Source organism: Schistocerca nitens, chromosome 1 (genome assembly GCF_023898315.1).
Source record: "Schistocerca nitens isolate TAMUIC-IGC-003100 chromosome 1, iqSchNite1.1, whole genome shotgun sequence".
Lineage (NCBI taxonomy): Eukaryota > Metazoa > Arthropoda > Insecta > Orthoptera > Acrididae > Schistocerca > Schistocerca nitens.
In genome coordinates this window covers 1,308,380,703-1,308,393,077 of record NC_064614.1, presented here as the reverse complement: position 1 = coordinate 1,308,393,077, position 12,375 = coordinate 1,308,380,703, and the positions used below count along the sequence as shown (strand labels likewise).

The 12,375-nt window shown below is 43.5% G+C and overlaps 1 protein-coding gene across 3 annotated transcripts in view; it reads right to left on the bottom strand.

Moving 5' to 3' along the window:
• LOC126202674 (methionine synthase reductase-like) overlaps nucleotides 1–12,375 on the bottom strand; it is a 77,580-nt gene that overhangs the window by 18,175 nt on the left and 47,030 nt on the right. The gene's annotated exons all lie outside the window — the stretch shown is intronic.

The window sequence follows — 12,375 nt, the reverse complement described above, 5'->3', positions numbered from 1 at the left end:
GCGCATTTTGGACAAGCCCTCCACCTCCCCAAACTTGTCCTTTAAATGCTCTACAAAGAACTGAGGCTTCACGGATAGAAACGAGTCACCATCAGCTCTGGTACAGACGAGATACCTGGGCGAATACACGTCACTGTCATTCATTGCCTTTCGTTCCTCCCATGGTGTGGCCAGGGATGTGAACGATTTGGGGTCATAAACGTTAGCTTTAAAATGAGCCCTCGAATGCTTAGAGACTGCTGGTGGCTGGCCGCCAGCGAGAGATGATGTACCACACTTCATTGTGGGTCATCCGCCCTGATGCCACCTACTCCGACCAAGGGCCCTCCCCACGGGCGCCACCCAGCCGCAGCAATAGCCACCTGGCAGGATGGCCATTGCCGGGAGTCCCGATGCCCCAGGGAGACGGGCATCTATTCCTTGGCATACGTGGGGAGTTAACGGCGCAGGCATCAGTAGAGCGATCCCCGTGTTGTCAGGGGGCTACAACCAACAGGGTACATGGCGGCCCCACCACAACGGACTGGCTACCGTGCTGGATCGTAGGTGCAAAAATGTCCAAGGTCGTCGTCGCAGTTAAAAGCAACACTGCAGAGTGCAGTGTGGTAATCGCACCCAGGGACGTATCCGCGCCCAAGAGATGGAAAACGAGCGGGACACCATTGCTAACGATGAAAAAGCCGGCTAAAGGTCTCAATACACGACGGATACAGTGCACCATGTAAGGCGCCCTTCCCCAATTGGCTCACTCTTCGGAATAATTAAAAAGATGGAGGTCAAACCCGAGAGGGGACCATCAGATAAGGCCGAAACATTTGAGACTCCTTTTAGTCGCCTCTTACGACAGGCAGGAATACCGCGGGCCTATTCTAACCCCCGAACCCGCAGGGGGGAATTATTTGGTCAATTAGAAGACCCCAACCGCCGATGCTGCACTCCCCCTTTGGGGGTGGCATGCAGTGAAGTCCCAGAGGAAGACATACGGGGCTGGAGTTGCTGTATTAAGGTTGGCAGTTCATCATAAGGAAGAGGCCTACTTGGAGAGAGGCAGACACTGAAAATAGTGATTGCAGGGTCGTTCACACTTGTACCACTATTGCTTCCAGGTTGGTATGAAGGGGGATCTAGACACTAATAACATCAGTGTGAACCAAAGTGCAGACCCCTCTAGATGCTACCTTAGGGCCAGCATGGTTTTGACAGAACGTCCAATAACCATGAAACACTGGAGAGTGGTCATCATGGAAATGCATTTCTTGAAGAGCAACACATAATGCAGAATAAGTGGAAACAAGTTGTTGTATTTCTGGTAGGTGACAGTAATATTCATTGCAATTCCACTGGATTATGTGGCGAGAGTTCAGGTTAGACATAAAGAAACCAGGGTGAGGTCATGTTACTGGGTCAGTGGTCATCACCGACGAGGATGGGGTGACATTCATAAAAACTGGGTCTGATTCGGAGTGAGAAGGAGGGGGTGAAGGTGCCTGGGATGCCGGGGAAGTCTTGTCCTTGGACTTGTGCTGCTTCTTCTTCTCCCTCAGAGGAAGGGAGGAGATGTTACCAGTGTGGGAAGAGGTGGCAGTGATGTCTGGATTGGACAGAAAGCGAGCGGCAGGAGCCTTCAAGAATGAGTCCCTCGTCCAGCCACAGGCTTCCTATCTTTAGAACACCATGGAAGGAGCCCTGTCCCTGCCAGGAGCCAAAGAAGAGGATTTCTTCCCTGGCTGAGGAGGAGGGAGGAGGAGGAGGAGGAGGAGCAGTTCCTTGAGAGGAAGGGACAGGAACTGCGGGGAGGAGGGGGGGGGGCAGGAAAGGGAAGGGGAACCACAGGGGAGGGAGAGAGGAAAGGGGGACAGATATGGAGTAAGGAAGAGATAGGTGGGGGAAGGATGTAACAGATGCAAAAGCAGAGGACATCGACACTGGGTGAAGTCGGTCATGCAGTTGACGAGTCTCAGGGACCAAAAATGGATGAAAGAAAACAGGCAAGCCAAATAGAACCACAAGGAATACAAGGGGCCAGGTGGATAGCCAAGTCAACATAAATAAGAACACTGAGAGAGGGGAAGGAGGGGGCAATGGGAAAGGAGCAAGGATGATGGGGGAGGGGCAAAGTGAAGGAAATGCAGTCCAGGAAAGAAGAATGGGCTGCAATAGCTTGGGGCCCCATGTGCACATACTCATGAAAGAACCATGAGGTCCCTGGGGATGTTTGTTTGGAGTGTACCCATGTATGGAAGTTAAAGGTGGACAATACACACTGCAGACAAGAAGCATTTGGAATGTGGTGCTACAGAATAATGCTGAAGGTTCGATATGACGATTGGGTAACTAATGATTGCGACTCACCATATCTACTTTTAAGTTACTCGTGTTGTTAGCATTTGTTCTAGAATCGAATTCTGGAATATTCACTTCATCTTCTTTGGTGAAGGGATTTCAGAACATCATATTTAATATTTCTGCTTCAATAGCACTGTCATAAGTCACATTACCACTGTTATCACGAAGTAAAGGCATTGATTGCATCTCGCTGCTGGTGTACTTTACATATGACCAGAATCTCTTTGGGCTTTCTGTAAGATTTTGAGACAGAGTTTCATTGAAGTTCACACTAAATTTCAATCTTGTGGATTTTGCATTCTTTTAAATTTGGCATGCTTTTTTCTTTGTTGCTTCCACAACAGTGTTCTGACTTGTCTTGTGTACCATGGGGCATCAGTACCATGTCTTGTTAATTTATAAAGTAGGAAAAGACAGATTGCTGTTTACCGTAAAGAAGACACATCAAGTTGCAGGCGGGTACAATTAAAACACTTACATAAAGCTTTCGGCCACAGGCTTCATCAGTGAAACACACAAGCAGGCACACCTCAGGCGCACATGACTTCCAACTACAGCATCTCAGGCCAGATTGCAGCAATCTGGAGGTGGCGGGGCAGGGGAAGGGGAAGTAACATACGGGTGGGGAGAGAAAGAGACTAACGCTATCTTGTGGATTGTGCAGGCACTAGACTGCCAACATGAACAGCACATGAGGTTGTGGGGCAGGGAGGTGAGGAAAAAAGGAGAGGAGTGGGGAAAGGCAGACGGCTGCAGATAAACAGGGTGGAAGATGAGAATGGGGAGGAGACAAGTACATCATCTACTCCCCACTCTCATGTTCCACCCTATTTAACTGCAGTCCTCTGCCAACAAATCCACTTGTCTTTCCCTACTCCTCTCTGATTTTTGTTCATTTATTCCCCCACCCCCTGTTCCACGACCTCCTGACACTGCACCTGTTGGCAATATTTTTTGTATGTCCATCCTTTTAGCAGGACGTCTCTGCGACGACGGCCATTTACTATCGTGACAAAAAATAAAAACACCTGCAGCCATCCATATGATTTTATTTTCTTTTCTCACCACAGCCTGAAGATGACGCAATGAAGCATCAAAACTGGCAGCGACAAAATAAAATTAAATCATAAGGACAGCTGCACATGTTTTTATTTTTTGTCACAATGTTGGCAATATAGTCCCTGCACACCCCACCAGACAGTGTTCACTTCTGTAAACACCCATACACTACTATCCCCTACCCTGCTCCGCCACCTCCAGACTGCTCCTTGCATCCTACGTGATAGCTGCATTCTGGCCTGAGATGAGATGCTGGAGCTGGCAGTCGCGTGTGCTTGAGGTGTGCTCACTTATGTGTCTAAATGGTGTCTCTCACTCTTTTGCTGACAAAGGCTGTGACCGAAAGTTTTATGTCAGTGTCTTAATTGTGCCTGTCTGCATCTTGGATGTCTCCTTCACAGTAAGTACCAATCTGTCTTTTCCTACATTTTTGATATTCCCACCTAGAGTTTCCATTGTTTGATCTTATTAATTTGTGAGTTGCATATCTCTCAATTAGAATCAATGCTATTTTTTTGGATTCAAACCATAGCTGGTCTACACTTACAGAGTCAGATTGGAAGGAGTGTAAACTGTCTCTTAGAAATGCATAATGTGAATTTTTATCCACTTTTTACAATGATGTATTTTGTCTTTATTTCTGGTTGGTTTTGATGTCACAGTATTCAGTCTAGCTACAACTGCCTTGTGATCACTAATCCCTCTGTCCACCATGATGCTCCCTATTTGCTCCGGATTATTTGTTGCAAAGACGTCAAGTGTCTCTTCACAGTCATGTCCAGGATGGCAGCCAGTCAAGGAATATTTTAGGGAATTAGTTTAAAAATGTATTTCAAAGGCCCAGTGGAATCTTCACAAGTTTTCTCCCAGAGTAATTCATGCCTTGTCTATGTGACCCAAGTCACTTGCCTTTCACAACCGAGGCAGTTCTGTCCAGATAAAGCTGCTGAAAGGAGATGCCCTGAGACCTCTGCTGAAACTGCAATAGCGTGCATGGGATACTGATCACGTGTGTGCATGCTGGAGTCTTCTGCAGTGCCTAACACAGTTGCTTCTCTCTCTTGGAATCCAGACTTCGAGCAGAACAGATGTCTTCTTGGAAGGCAGAGCCTCTGGCTCTGCTCTTCGCGACCAGCCACCAACATAAGTCAACATGAACTGCTTCCCTGTCCGTTGCCCATTTTAATTAATTGTTCAACCTCCTAGACTGGCCTAAACAAACCTGCTAACTTCTGACCCTAGGCACGCCCTTTGTACTCCGTATATTGAAATATATCCTCTTTATTGTACTTAATTTCCTGTTTTCTGATTTAACAGCAGCCCTGGATGCCCACTATCAAATCCTGACCACCCGACCTCCTGCATACTGCTGCCACGAGGCATATGTAACAACCCTTCCCTGCCATTTTATACATTACCATTGGTGTCAGACGTTTCTCTCCCCATCCCCAAACCACATATTCTTTTACAAGTGGTGTCAGAAGTGGGATGTAACAATTATATCCCCCTTCCTGGCATGAACTACTTTACAGTTGGAGTCAGGAGTGGGATGTTAGCATCCGTATAACTTCACATTGGCTGTAGAAGTCCCTCATAAACTTCCCCTAACTTTACAATCATTTACACTTTAAGTGCACTCCTGAACTAATTGTTCAAAATAATTTTCTGAGAAAGCATTCAATACAATTTCTGACGATGTTTTATGCCTATCACCAGCTTTAAACATGTATTTTGGCAACATATCGAGGGTACACTGAAGCCACCACCAATTGCATGAGTTAGGTACCTATTTGAAATCAGTTCAGGAAAGTATCCCTTTCCCTGGCTAGAACCCAGTTCCACATCCTATTTCTTAAATGCAGCCTAAACCATGGAATGCCCCCTTCCTCCCAACAGCCTAACCATAAAAATTTCTTTCACTGGATCCCACCCTTCCTTTTGCAAAGATCTTCACGTTTTCAGATTCTGTTAGTCTCTGGTCCTCACAAACTTGGTACTGCAAAAACACATCTCCGTGCCACAGGCATCCCAGAAATATGTCTGCTCCCTCCACACATACTGCCACTGTACAATCCTTGCTATATCGTCAAATCTTGCTATCTGGCAACTGGAGGAACATTCCAGACACCACCTCCATGAGTTATCCAACCTGCTTACAACCTACTGCTGCCTTGGGGCACCACTATCCATATTCAACCTAACCAGTGCTCCTCCTCGGCAACCCCTCACAGCACCTAACTGACCTTTTCAACTTGCGTCATCCTCCAAACTTCCCTGACAACACTCCACCAAAACCAGAGCTGAAATGTTCATCTAACACTATTGTTAACCTTTCCACAAATGCACTCAGCCCAACACAAGTTCCTCTCCCATACAAACGCCTCACCTTTACTCCTATACACAAATTTAACCATGTTGGACTTGTCAATGACCTACTCCCCTCCTCCTGATCCCTGCAATGGAAGCAATTCTTTGCCACCAGTCCCTCCAACCAAAGCTAACATAATCCCAATATTGAATACTGACTCTCATAGTTCATCCTCCCCTCCTCCTGCATAAATTGCCCCCGGACACCTCCCAGGAAGTTCTTACCTCCAACTTGGTCTCAGAATCCTTTCCCAGGTCCCTTCCTCAGAACATCAGCCTTTCAGTAAAAGAAAGGGCAGCCAAACAAAATCTAAAAGCAAATCCTGACCTAATCATTCTACCTGCAGATACAGGTTGGCCAAAGGTCCCTGCCAGTTATCTGAAGCCTCCCTCTATAAACTGTATCAGACTGATCCCATCCCAGAAGTTCAATATAACCTCCAATCCCTGTTTAATGCTTACGGCCTTCCCAGGACCTCTCCCCTGAATCCATTTCCCTCCTCACCTCAATGTCACCCCACACACCCACATTCTACATATTCCCCAAAATCCATAAACCCAACAATCCTGGGTGACCCCATGTAACTGATTACTGTGCCCACACTGAAAGAATTTCAACACTCATTGACCAACACCTCCAACCAACTGCCCATAATGTCAAAGATACTAATCACTTCCTTCACCCATTCTCCACCATCCCCACCACTTTACCTCCTGGATCTGTACTGGTCACTGTTGACCTCCTTGTAAACCAACAACCATCATCCTCACAATCTTACTGCTATTGAACACTACCTTTCCCAACGTCCTCCAAACCCACTACTTTATTCTTAATACACATTACTAACTCTATCATTCACCCACAACTACTTTTCCTTTGAAAGGCAGATATGGAAACAAATCTGTGACACCCACACGGCACCCTTCTATGCCAACCTTTCATGGGCCACCTAGAGGAGACCATCCTAGTCTCCCAAAACTCCAAACCCCTGATGATATCTTCATGATCTGTCCACAACAAACCCATGAACAGTACCTACATTTTGATTACTGGCATCTCTTCCTCTCCAAAAAATCCCTCCCATACAGCCTTGCCACCTGGGGATGGCATACCTGCAGCGACAAGAACTCCCTTTCCCAGTATGCTAAAGGTCTCACCAAGCCTTCACAGATACGCACTATCCCCTGGACCTAGTCTCCAAGCTAGTCTACAAACATATTTCCTGAGTCATTTCCCCACAAGCCCCTATGTGACAGTCGCATTCCGGTCCAAGCTGCCAGAGATGACAATCGTGTTCATGACCTGTGCTTGAATGAATGAATGAATAGGTGCATGTTTTCTTCTCTGAAGAAGGCTTTGACTGAAATGTCTTTTCGTTGTTCCTGTCTGCAACTCAATATGTCATCTTAACACTGACAGTGTGTATAAATGGACAAGGAAAAAAAAAATTCCCAGATTATTCCCGGATTTCCCGGTTAAAAATACATTTTCTTCTGGGTAATGTTAAGTGACAGTATACTTTCCTTCGGAACTGTAAAAACTGTCAATCCTTTGAATGGCTATGGTTTTTATACACCAGCGTGGAATTTCCCGGTACTTTAGAAAACGAAACTGGAGGGGGGGGGGGGGGGGGGGATAGGAGAACACATTTTGGAAAGATCTTAGATGTGTAGCAACATGTATGCTGCATATTTTCGTATTACAAAAGTATAATTGCGAATTCCACCAAATACCGCATGTTACTTTCCAAAGCATTGAAACTGAGATTGAAATGCGCTCTTGTAAGCGTCACAGCTCATGTCATGTGATCTCGTCAGCCGATGACAGTGGATATTCAGAGTATAGGATATGTGATGTAGTCAGCCAATTGCAACCAATGTTAAGTAGCACGAACACACAAATTAGAAGAGCTAATGGTTTAAATTAATATACATAGTGTTGCTACAAGAAAAGCAATGCTTCCACGTACAATATTGGTCTCTAAGATATGTGGGGACGTAGAACCACTGGGCTCACCTCCCAATAATATCACTACCCTACCGCAGCGAGAACAATCATAACTTTTCCAGATCAGTTCTCTGCAGAACACGCTCTATACTACACGTATTGTGTACACGCTGCAAGAGTAAAAGTATTCATAGTAATTGATGGAAGTGCAAGTGATTATTTATTGTCGTAATTACCACACCCACTCTCCACTACCTACAGATTAATAAGCTGCAAGAGCTAAGCTTTCACATTTAATGTTGCATTTTTCCTAGTGTTACACTTTAAGATACATTGTACACAGTTCATCTTACGCAAAAAGAAATTTACTTTCAAAGTAAAGCCTAGTTTACAAGACACTAGAGTGCAGGCAACTGCGCTACCGGCCACTGCAAATGCTCGCCGCGTGTTTGTCCGACTTGTTGGTGAAATTAAACACTTTTGGTGTGTTCCAACTTCGGCGACACTAGTTACAAGAGTTTTGAGGCTACATGTGTTCATAGTGTGTGGACAAACTGAATTATGAAGTGGGGAACGGAAAATAATGTTCACTTTTTGGATATATATGCTTTGCATAGGTGTTTGTGGGACTTCACTGATGCTGATTACATAAATAAGCAGCATATTGCTGCTCCTGAGACCGTCATGTGCGATCAGAACACAAATGGTTAGACAATATCTGAGCTGCAGGGCAAAATTTATTGAATTAGGAGCACATATACAATTGAACTAAGAAAACTACAAGCAAGTGGAATTCTGGCTGTGGAAATGCTCTCCTCTACAAGACTAAAATTTCATCGTTAGAGTTGGCCGACTCTTTTTTAAGGAATGTTGTTGACAGGAGGTAAGGGTACACAAATCAAGAAGCTGTGTTCTTTATTCAATATTCATCTATTTAAAACGTCACAGCAGTGCTCCCCATTCACATTTGTCTGAATTTTGAAATAATGCCACTGTGCAGATCTATCTCCAAGGCAGTAGTTTGCAAACCATTCTCTAAAAATGCGGCCTGCTTCGAGTAACTGTTAATTTTAATAATTCTTAGTTAATGTTAATAATTATTGGTGTTAATGAAAAGACATCGTCACGGACTGAAACTGCATCTTCTAGCATGCCGAGTGTTCTCGATTGTAATGCACGCAATGTGATATGTAATTTCAGTTTCGACAGTGCTTCGTGTATTACAGTATTTTTTCCTTATCGCACAATTAACTCTATTTAGAAGAAACGTGAACAGCTCTGGTGACATTCTAAGATAATTAAAAGAACTTCTTGGATCTCCCATTATAAATTACTGTAGCAAGTTTGCTGAGCAACCGAGCTGACATCTTTTCTTCATCCAGTCACCAATCAAAACACATTTCTTATTTTTTTTCTTATGCAGCGATTCCACGCAACAAGCTTTAACTCCATCACAACTCGTGCAGCATGCAGCTGCCAAAACTTTCATTTCAGACATGACTCAGGAACCCACAAAACGACAAAACTGAAGTGTATACTGGTGTTGCCAGCCTATATGAAACCATTTGCGTGCAACTCATTCCACGCAACGAGTGGCACAACCCAATGTCGTCTTATAAACGCTTTTCAGACCACCATTTGCAATATTTTCCCGCGACCTGTTAGAAATAGGTTCATTACAGCAGTTGGCAGAAAGCTCCAGATGACAGGTGTCAACGTGCTTGCGCAGCTACGATGATGCAGGAAGCCTGCATGTTCTTACATTAAAGATCTTACATTACGTCCTAAAAGAAACAAGACATCAGAGGATACTCCAAGAGTATCGGAATTTCGTGAACCATACTAAAATGCATAATTCGGCTTATAGTGCACATTTGCATGTCCAGATTCCCAATGAAGTAGGCCTCGACCTGATATTAAGCTTTCCAGTGTGGTTTTCGGGATGTAAATTTTTTTGGAGTACCAGTACTGTATTATCTCATGTTTGGTTATTATGTCAGACTGAACACGAGCTAGAAGATGAAAAGGTGCACTTGAAATGTAGTGAACAGTTGAAACTAGCCAATAGCATGGAATTAAACACTTCATTTCAAATAATTGACTGCCTTGGCACAAAAGATTAATAAAAGCCAAATTTCTTCAGTAAACCGACAAAAATAACTTAATTGTTCTGCAAGGCGATTAATGCATGACTGTCAGAAAGGTGGAAATAAAATAAGATCTGAAAGTAATATTATTTTAGCCCTTCATAATTATATGGATTTATTTTATTTTCATTTGACATGAGAGTAGTAAACGAAGAGAAAACAGCAAAATCACTAAACGTAAACACAGGTCACGTGGAGACTACCCATCTCCCCACTAGAATTCAGACTGCACTGTGCATCTGCAATATTTCCAGAGACCCCCCCGTCACTGTATTTCGCTCTTGGAATTCAAATGTGAATATTTTCTAATGGATGCCATCAAATTATATTCATGAGAGTGGAAACTGAAATGTCCTGTGGAGGCTCTCCTGTTCTCAATCGGTCCATTTGATATCCTGCCCCTCTTAAAAAAAACAACTCGCAATTAATACTGGATGGGATTATTTGTAACTGGGAGAACAAGAACTCTTCAGAAAATTTGCACTCTCTATTTCCTATTCGCTAATAACTTGCTATTTTGTGTGACATAGAATTAAATATGGGATACATAGAACCATAAGGACAAGAGACAAGCAAGATAGTACACATTTGTTCAATCCTTAGGTCCTAGCATTTTTTCCTCTCTAATCTTGCTACAGCTTTACATGGAGTGCTTTCCTTTCTGTGAAAGAATCTATTACTTCATCAAAGTTCGTCTAACATTTTGCTACACAAAAAATTGAAATGTCGTTGTCTAATATTGAAAAAGCTGTTAATACAAATAGTACCCAAGACTGGTGTGGTTTCTCGATCTGATTATGTCTGTCTGCTAGATGAAACTAAATAAGCTTGTCTAATATTGCAGCAATTGTAACACACACCAAACAAACGAGAGTGTTTCCCACAAATGGTCATTTTTATAGCACGGCAGAATATAATTCACTAAGTACCAATATCAAATGCCTTTTAGGCCTGCAAAAGGCAAAAGGCTTTATGTTAGGAAATAGTTTCACATTTCATTCATACGCTCCAGCTTCTCAAGCATGAGATCAAAAAGTAGTAGACCGAAATTTTTGTATAAACTTGGAATCGTCACGTTCTTCCATAATTTGTGTGATGTCACCATTTCTTCTCCTTCCTCTTTCTAACAAACAATCTTGCTATTACTAATTCTGTAACTATTCCTGTCAGTGTCAAGACTCATTCTCTGTTAATTTCACCAACCCTGCCACAATTGCCGGTTTAGTTATGTTGCTTTTATTCTCCGGTTAGGCTTTATTACGTGTTCATACAACACGTTTTCCATGCTGCTCCCAGAACTGAACTTAAGCGGCTGCTAGTCAGGGACTGTACAACTGGCCCTTACTAGTGTAGCGATCTGGCGAAAACTTTTCTGTCAAAATTTCATTTTCTTGGAGACACCAAGAAGATAATATGTATTGGTTAAAAACACTCATGGTTGCAATTTTAGTTTTTTATTTTTCAACGATGCGTTTCGCCTTATTTAGGCATCTTCAGGTTATGTTTTCTAGATGGATGCGAGAGGCACCAAGATCTGCATAGCGCGTTCCCGTTCACAGGAGCGAATAACAGAGTAAGATGGGGGCTCAGGTAGAAAGCATTACCAGTACTGTTAAGCAGTGGTTTGCTGTATGCCACATATGGATTGGAAGAAGGTAATACGTGATCTTTCTTATCTGTTATTCCTGTTCGTCACTTATTTCCACACTGGTAGTCCAAAACTATGGATTTCGCTAGTAATTATAACAAAACTGATGATTCGCAAACCCAGTCAACCCCATAACAAACAGCGATTGGCATTCACCCGTTCGGCTTCACTCGGTTCAGCTTGTACAGCCCTGACCCCTTTTTGTCTGCAGGAAATTTTATTTCTATATGCGACCAGCATTCCTCTGGCAGAGACCTCACACACATGATGCAACTCTACAAAAATCAACTTATGATTTATTCAGAAATCAACAAGGAATGTGTTCAAAAATCAACATGGATGCGTTTCAAAATCATATGAATAATCGCTAGATCAACGTGTGCTGGATGCTAGGTGCTTTGTGAAACAAGGTTTCTTTCCTCAAGAACACGAATTGGCGCCCCCCCCCCCACACACACACACACAAATCTGGCCCTGCTGCGCATGCGTGAATCTGGCGTTTGGCCGCACCAGTAAAATTTTCCATGTAGCCTCTGGCTACTTGCTGCTACTGCTTGTACAGCTAACAGCCACAAACTTGTGGCCAGAAGCGGGAGAAGGTACTACTCATACATGATTCAATTGCACATGCGCATGAGCCCACTTGCAACTGCTCGAACAAATTTAATGTAAATAGTTATGACGTCATGCTCATCGGTGGCAATTTGTTGTTATGAAGCATTGCATAGTCTTCCTAAAGCCTTCGACACATTTTGCTGTTGGCAGACACTTGTATGAGCACTGTGTTTTGTTGTTTGTGGCGCATTTCCTTTGCAGCTGAAGTTTTATTTTCGTTTTTTTATCTTGTTCATGTTTTATTG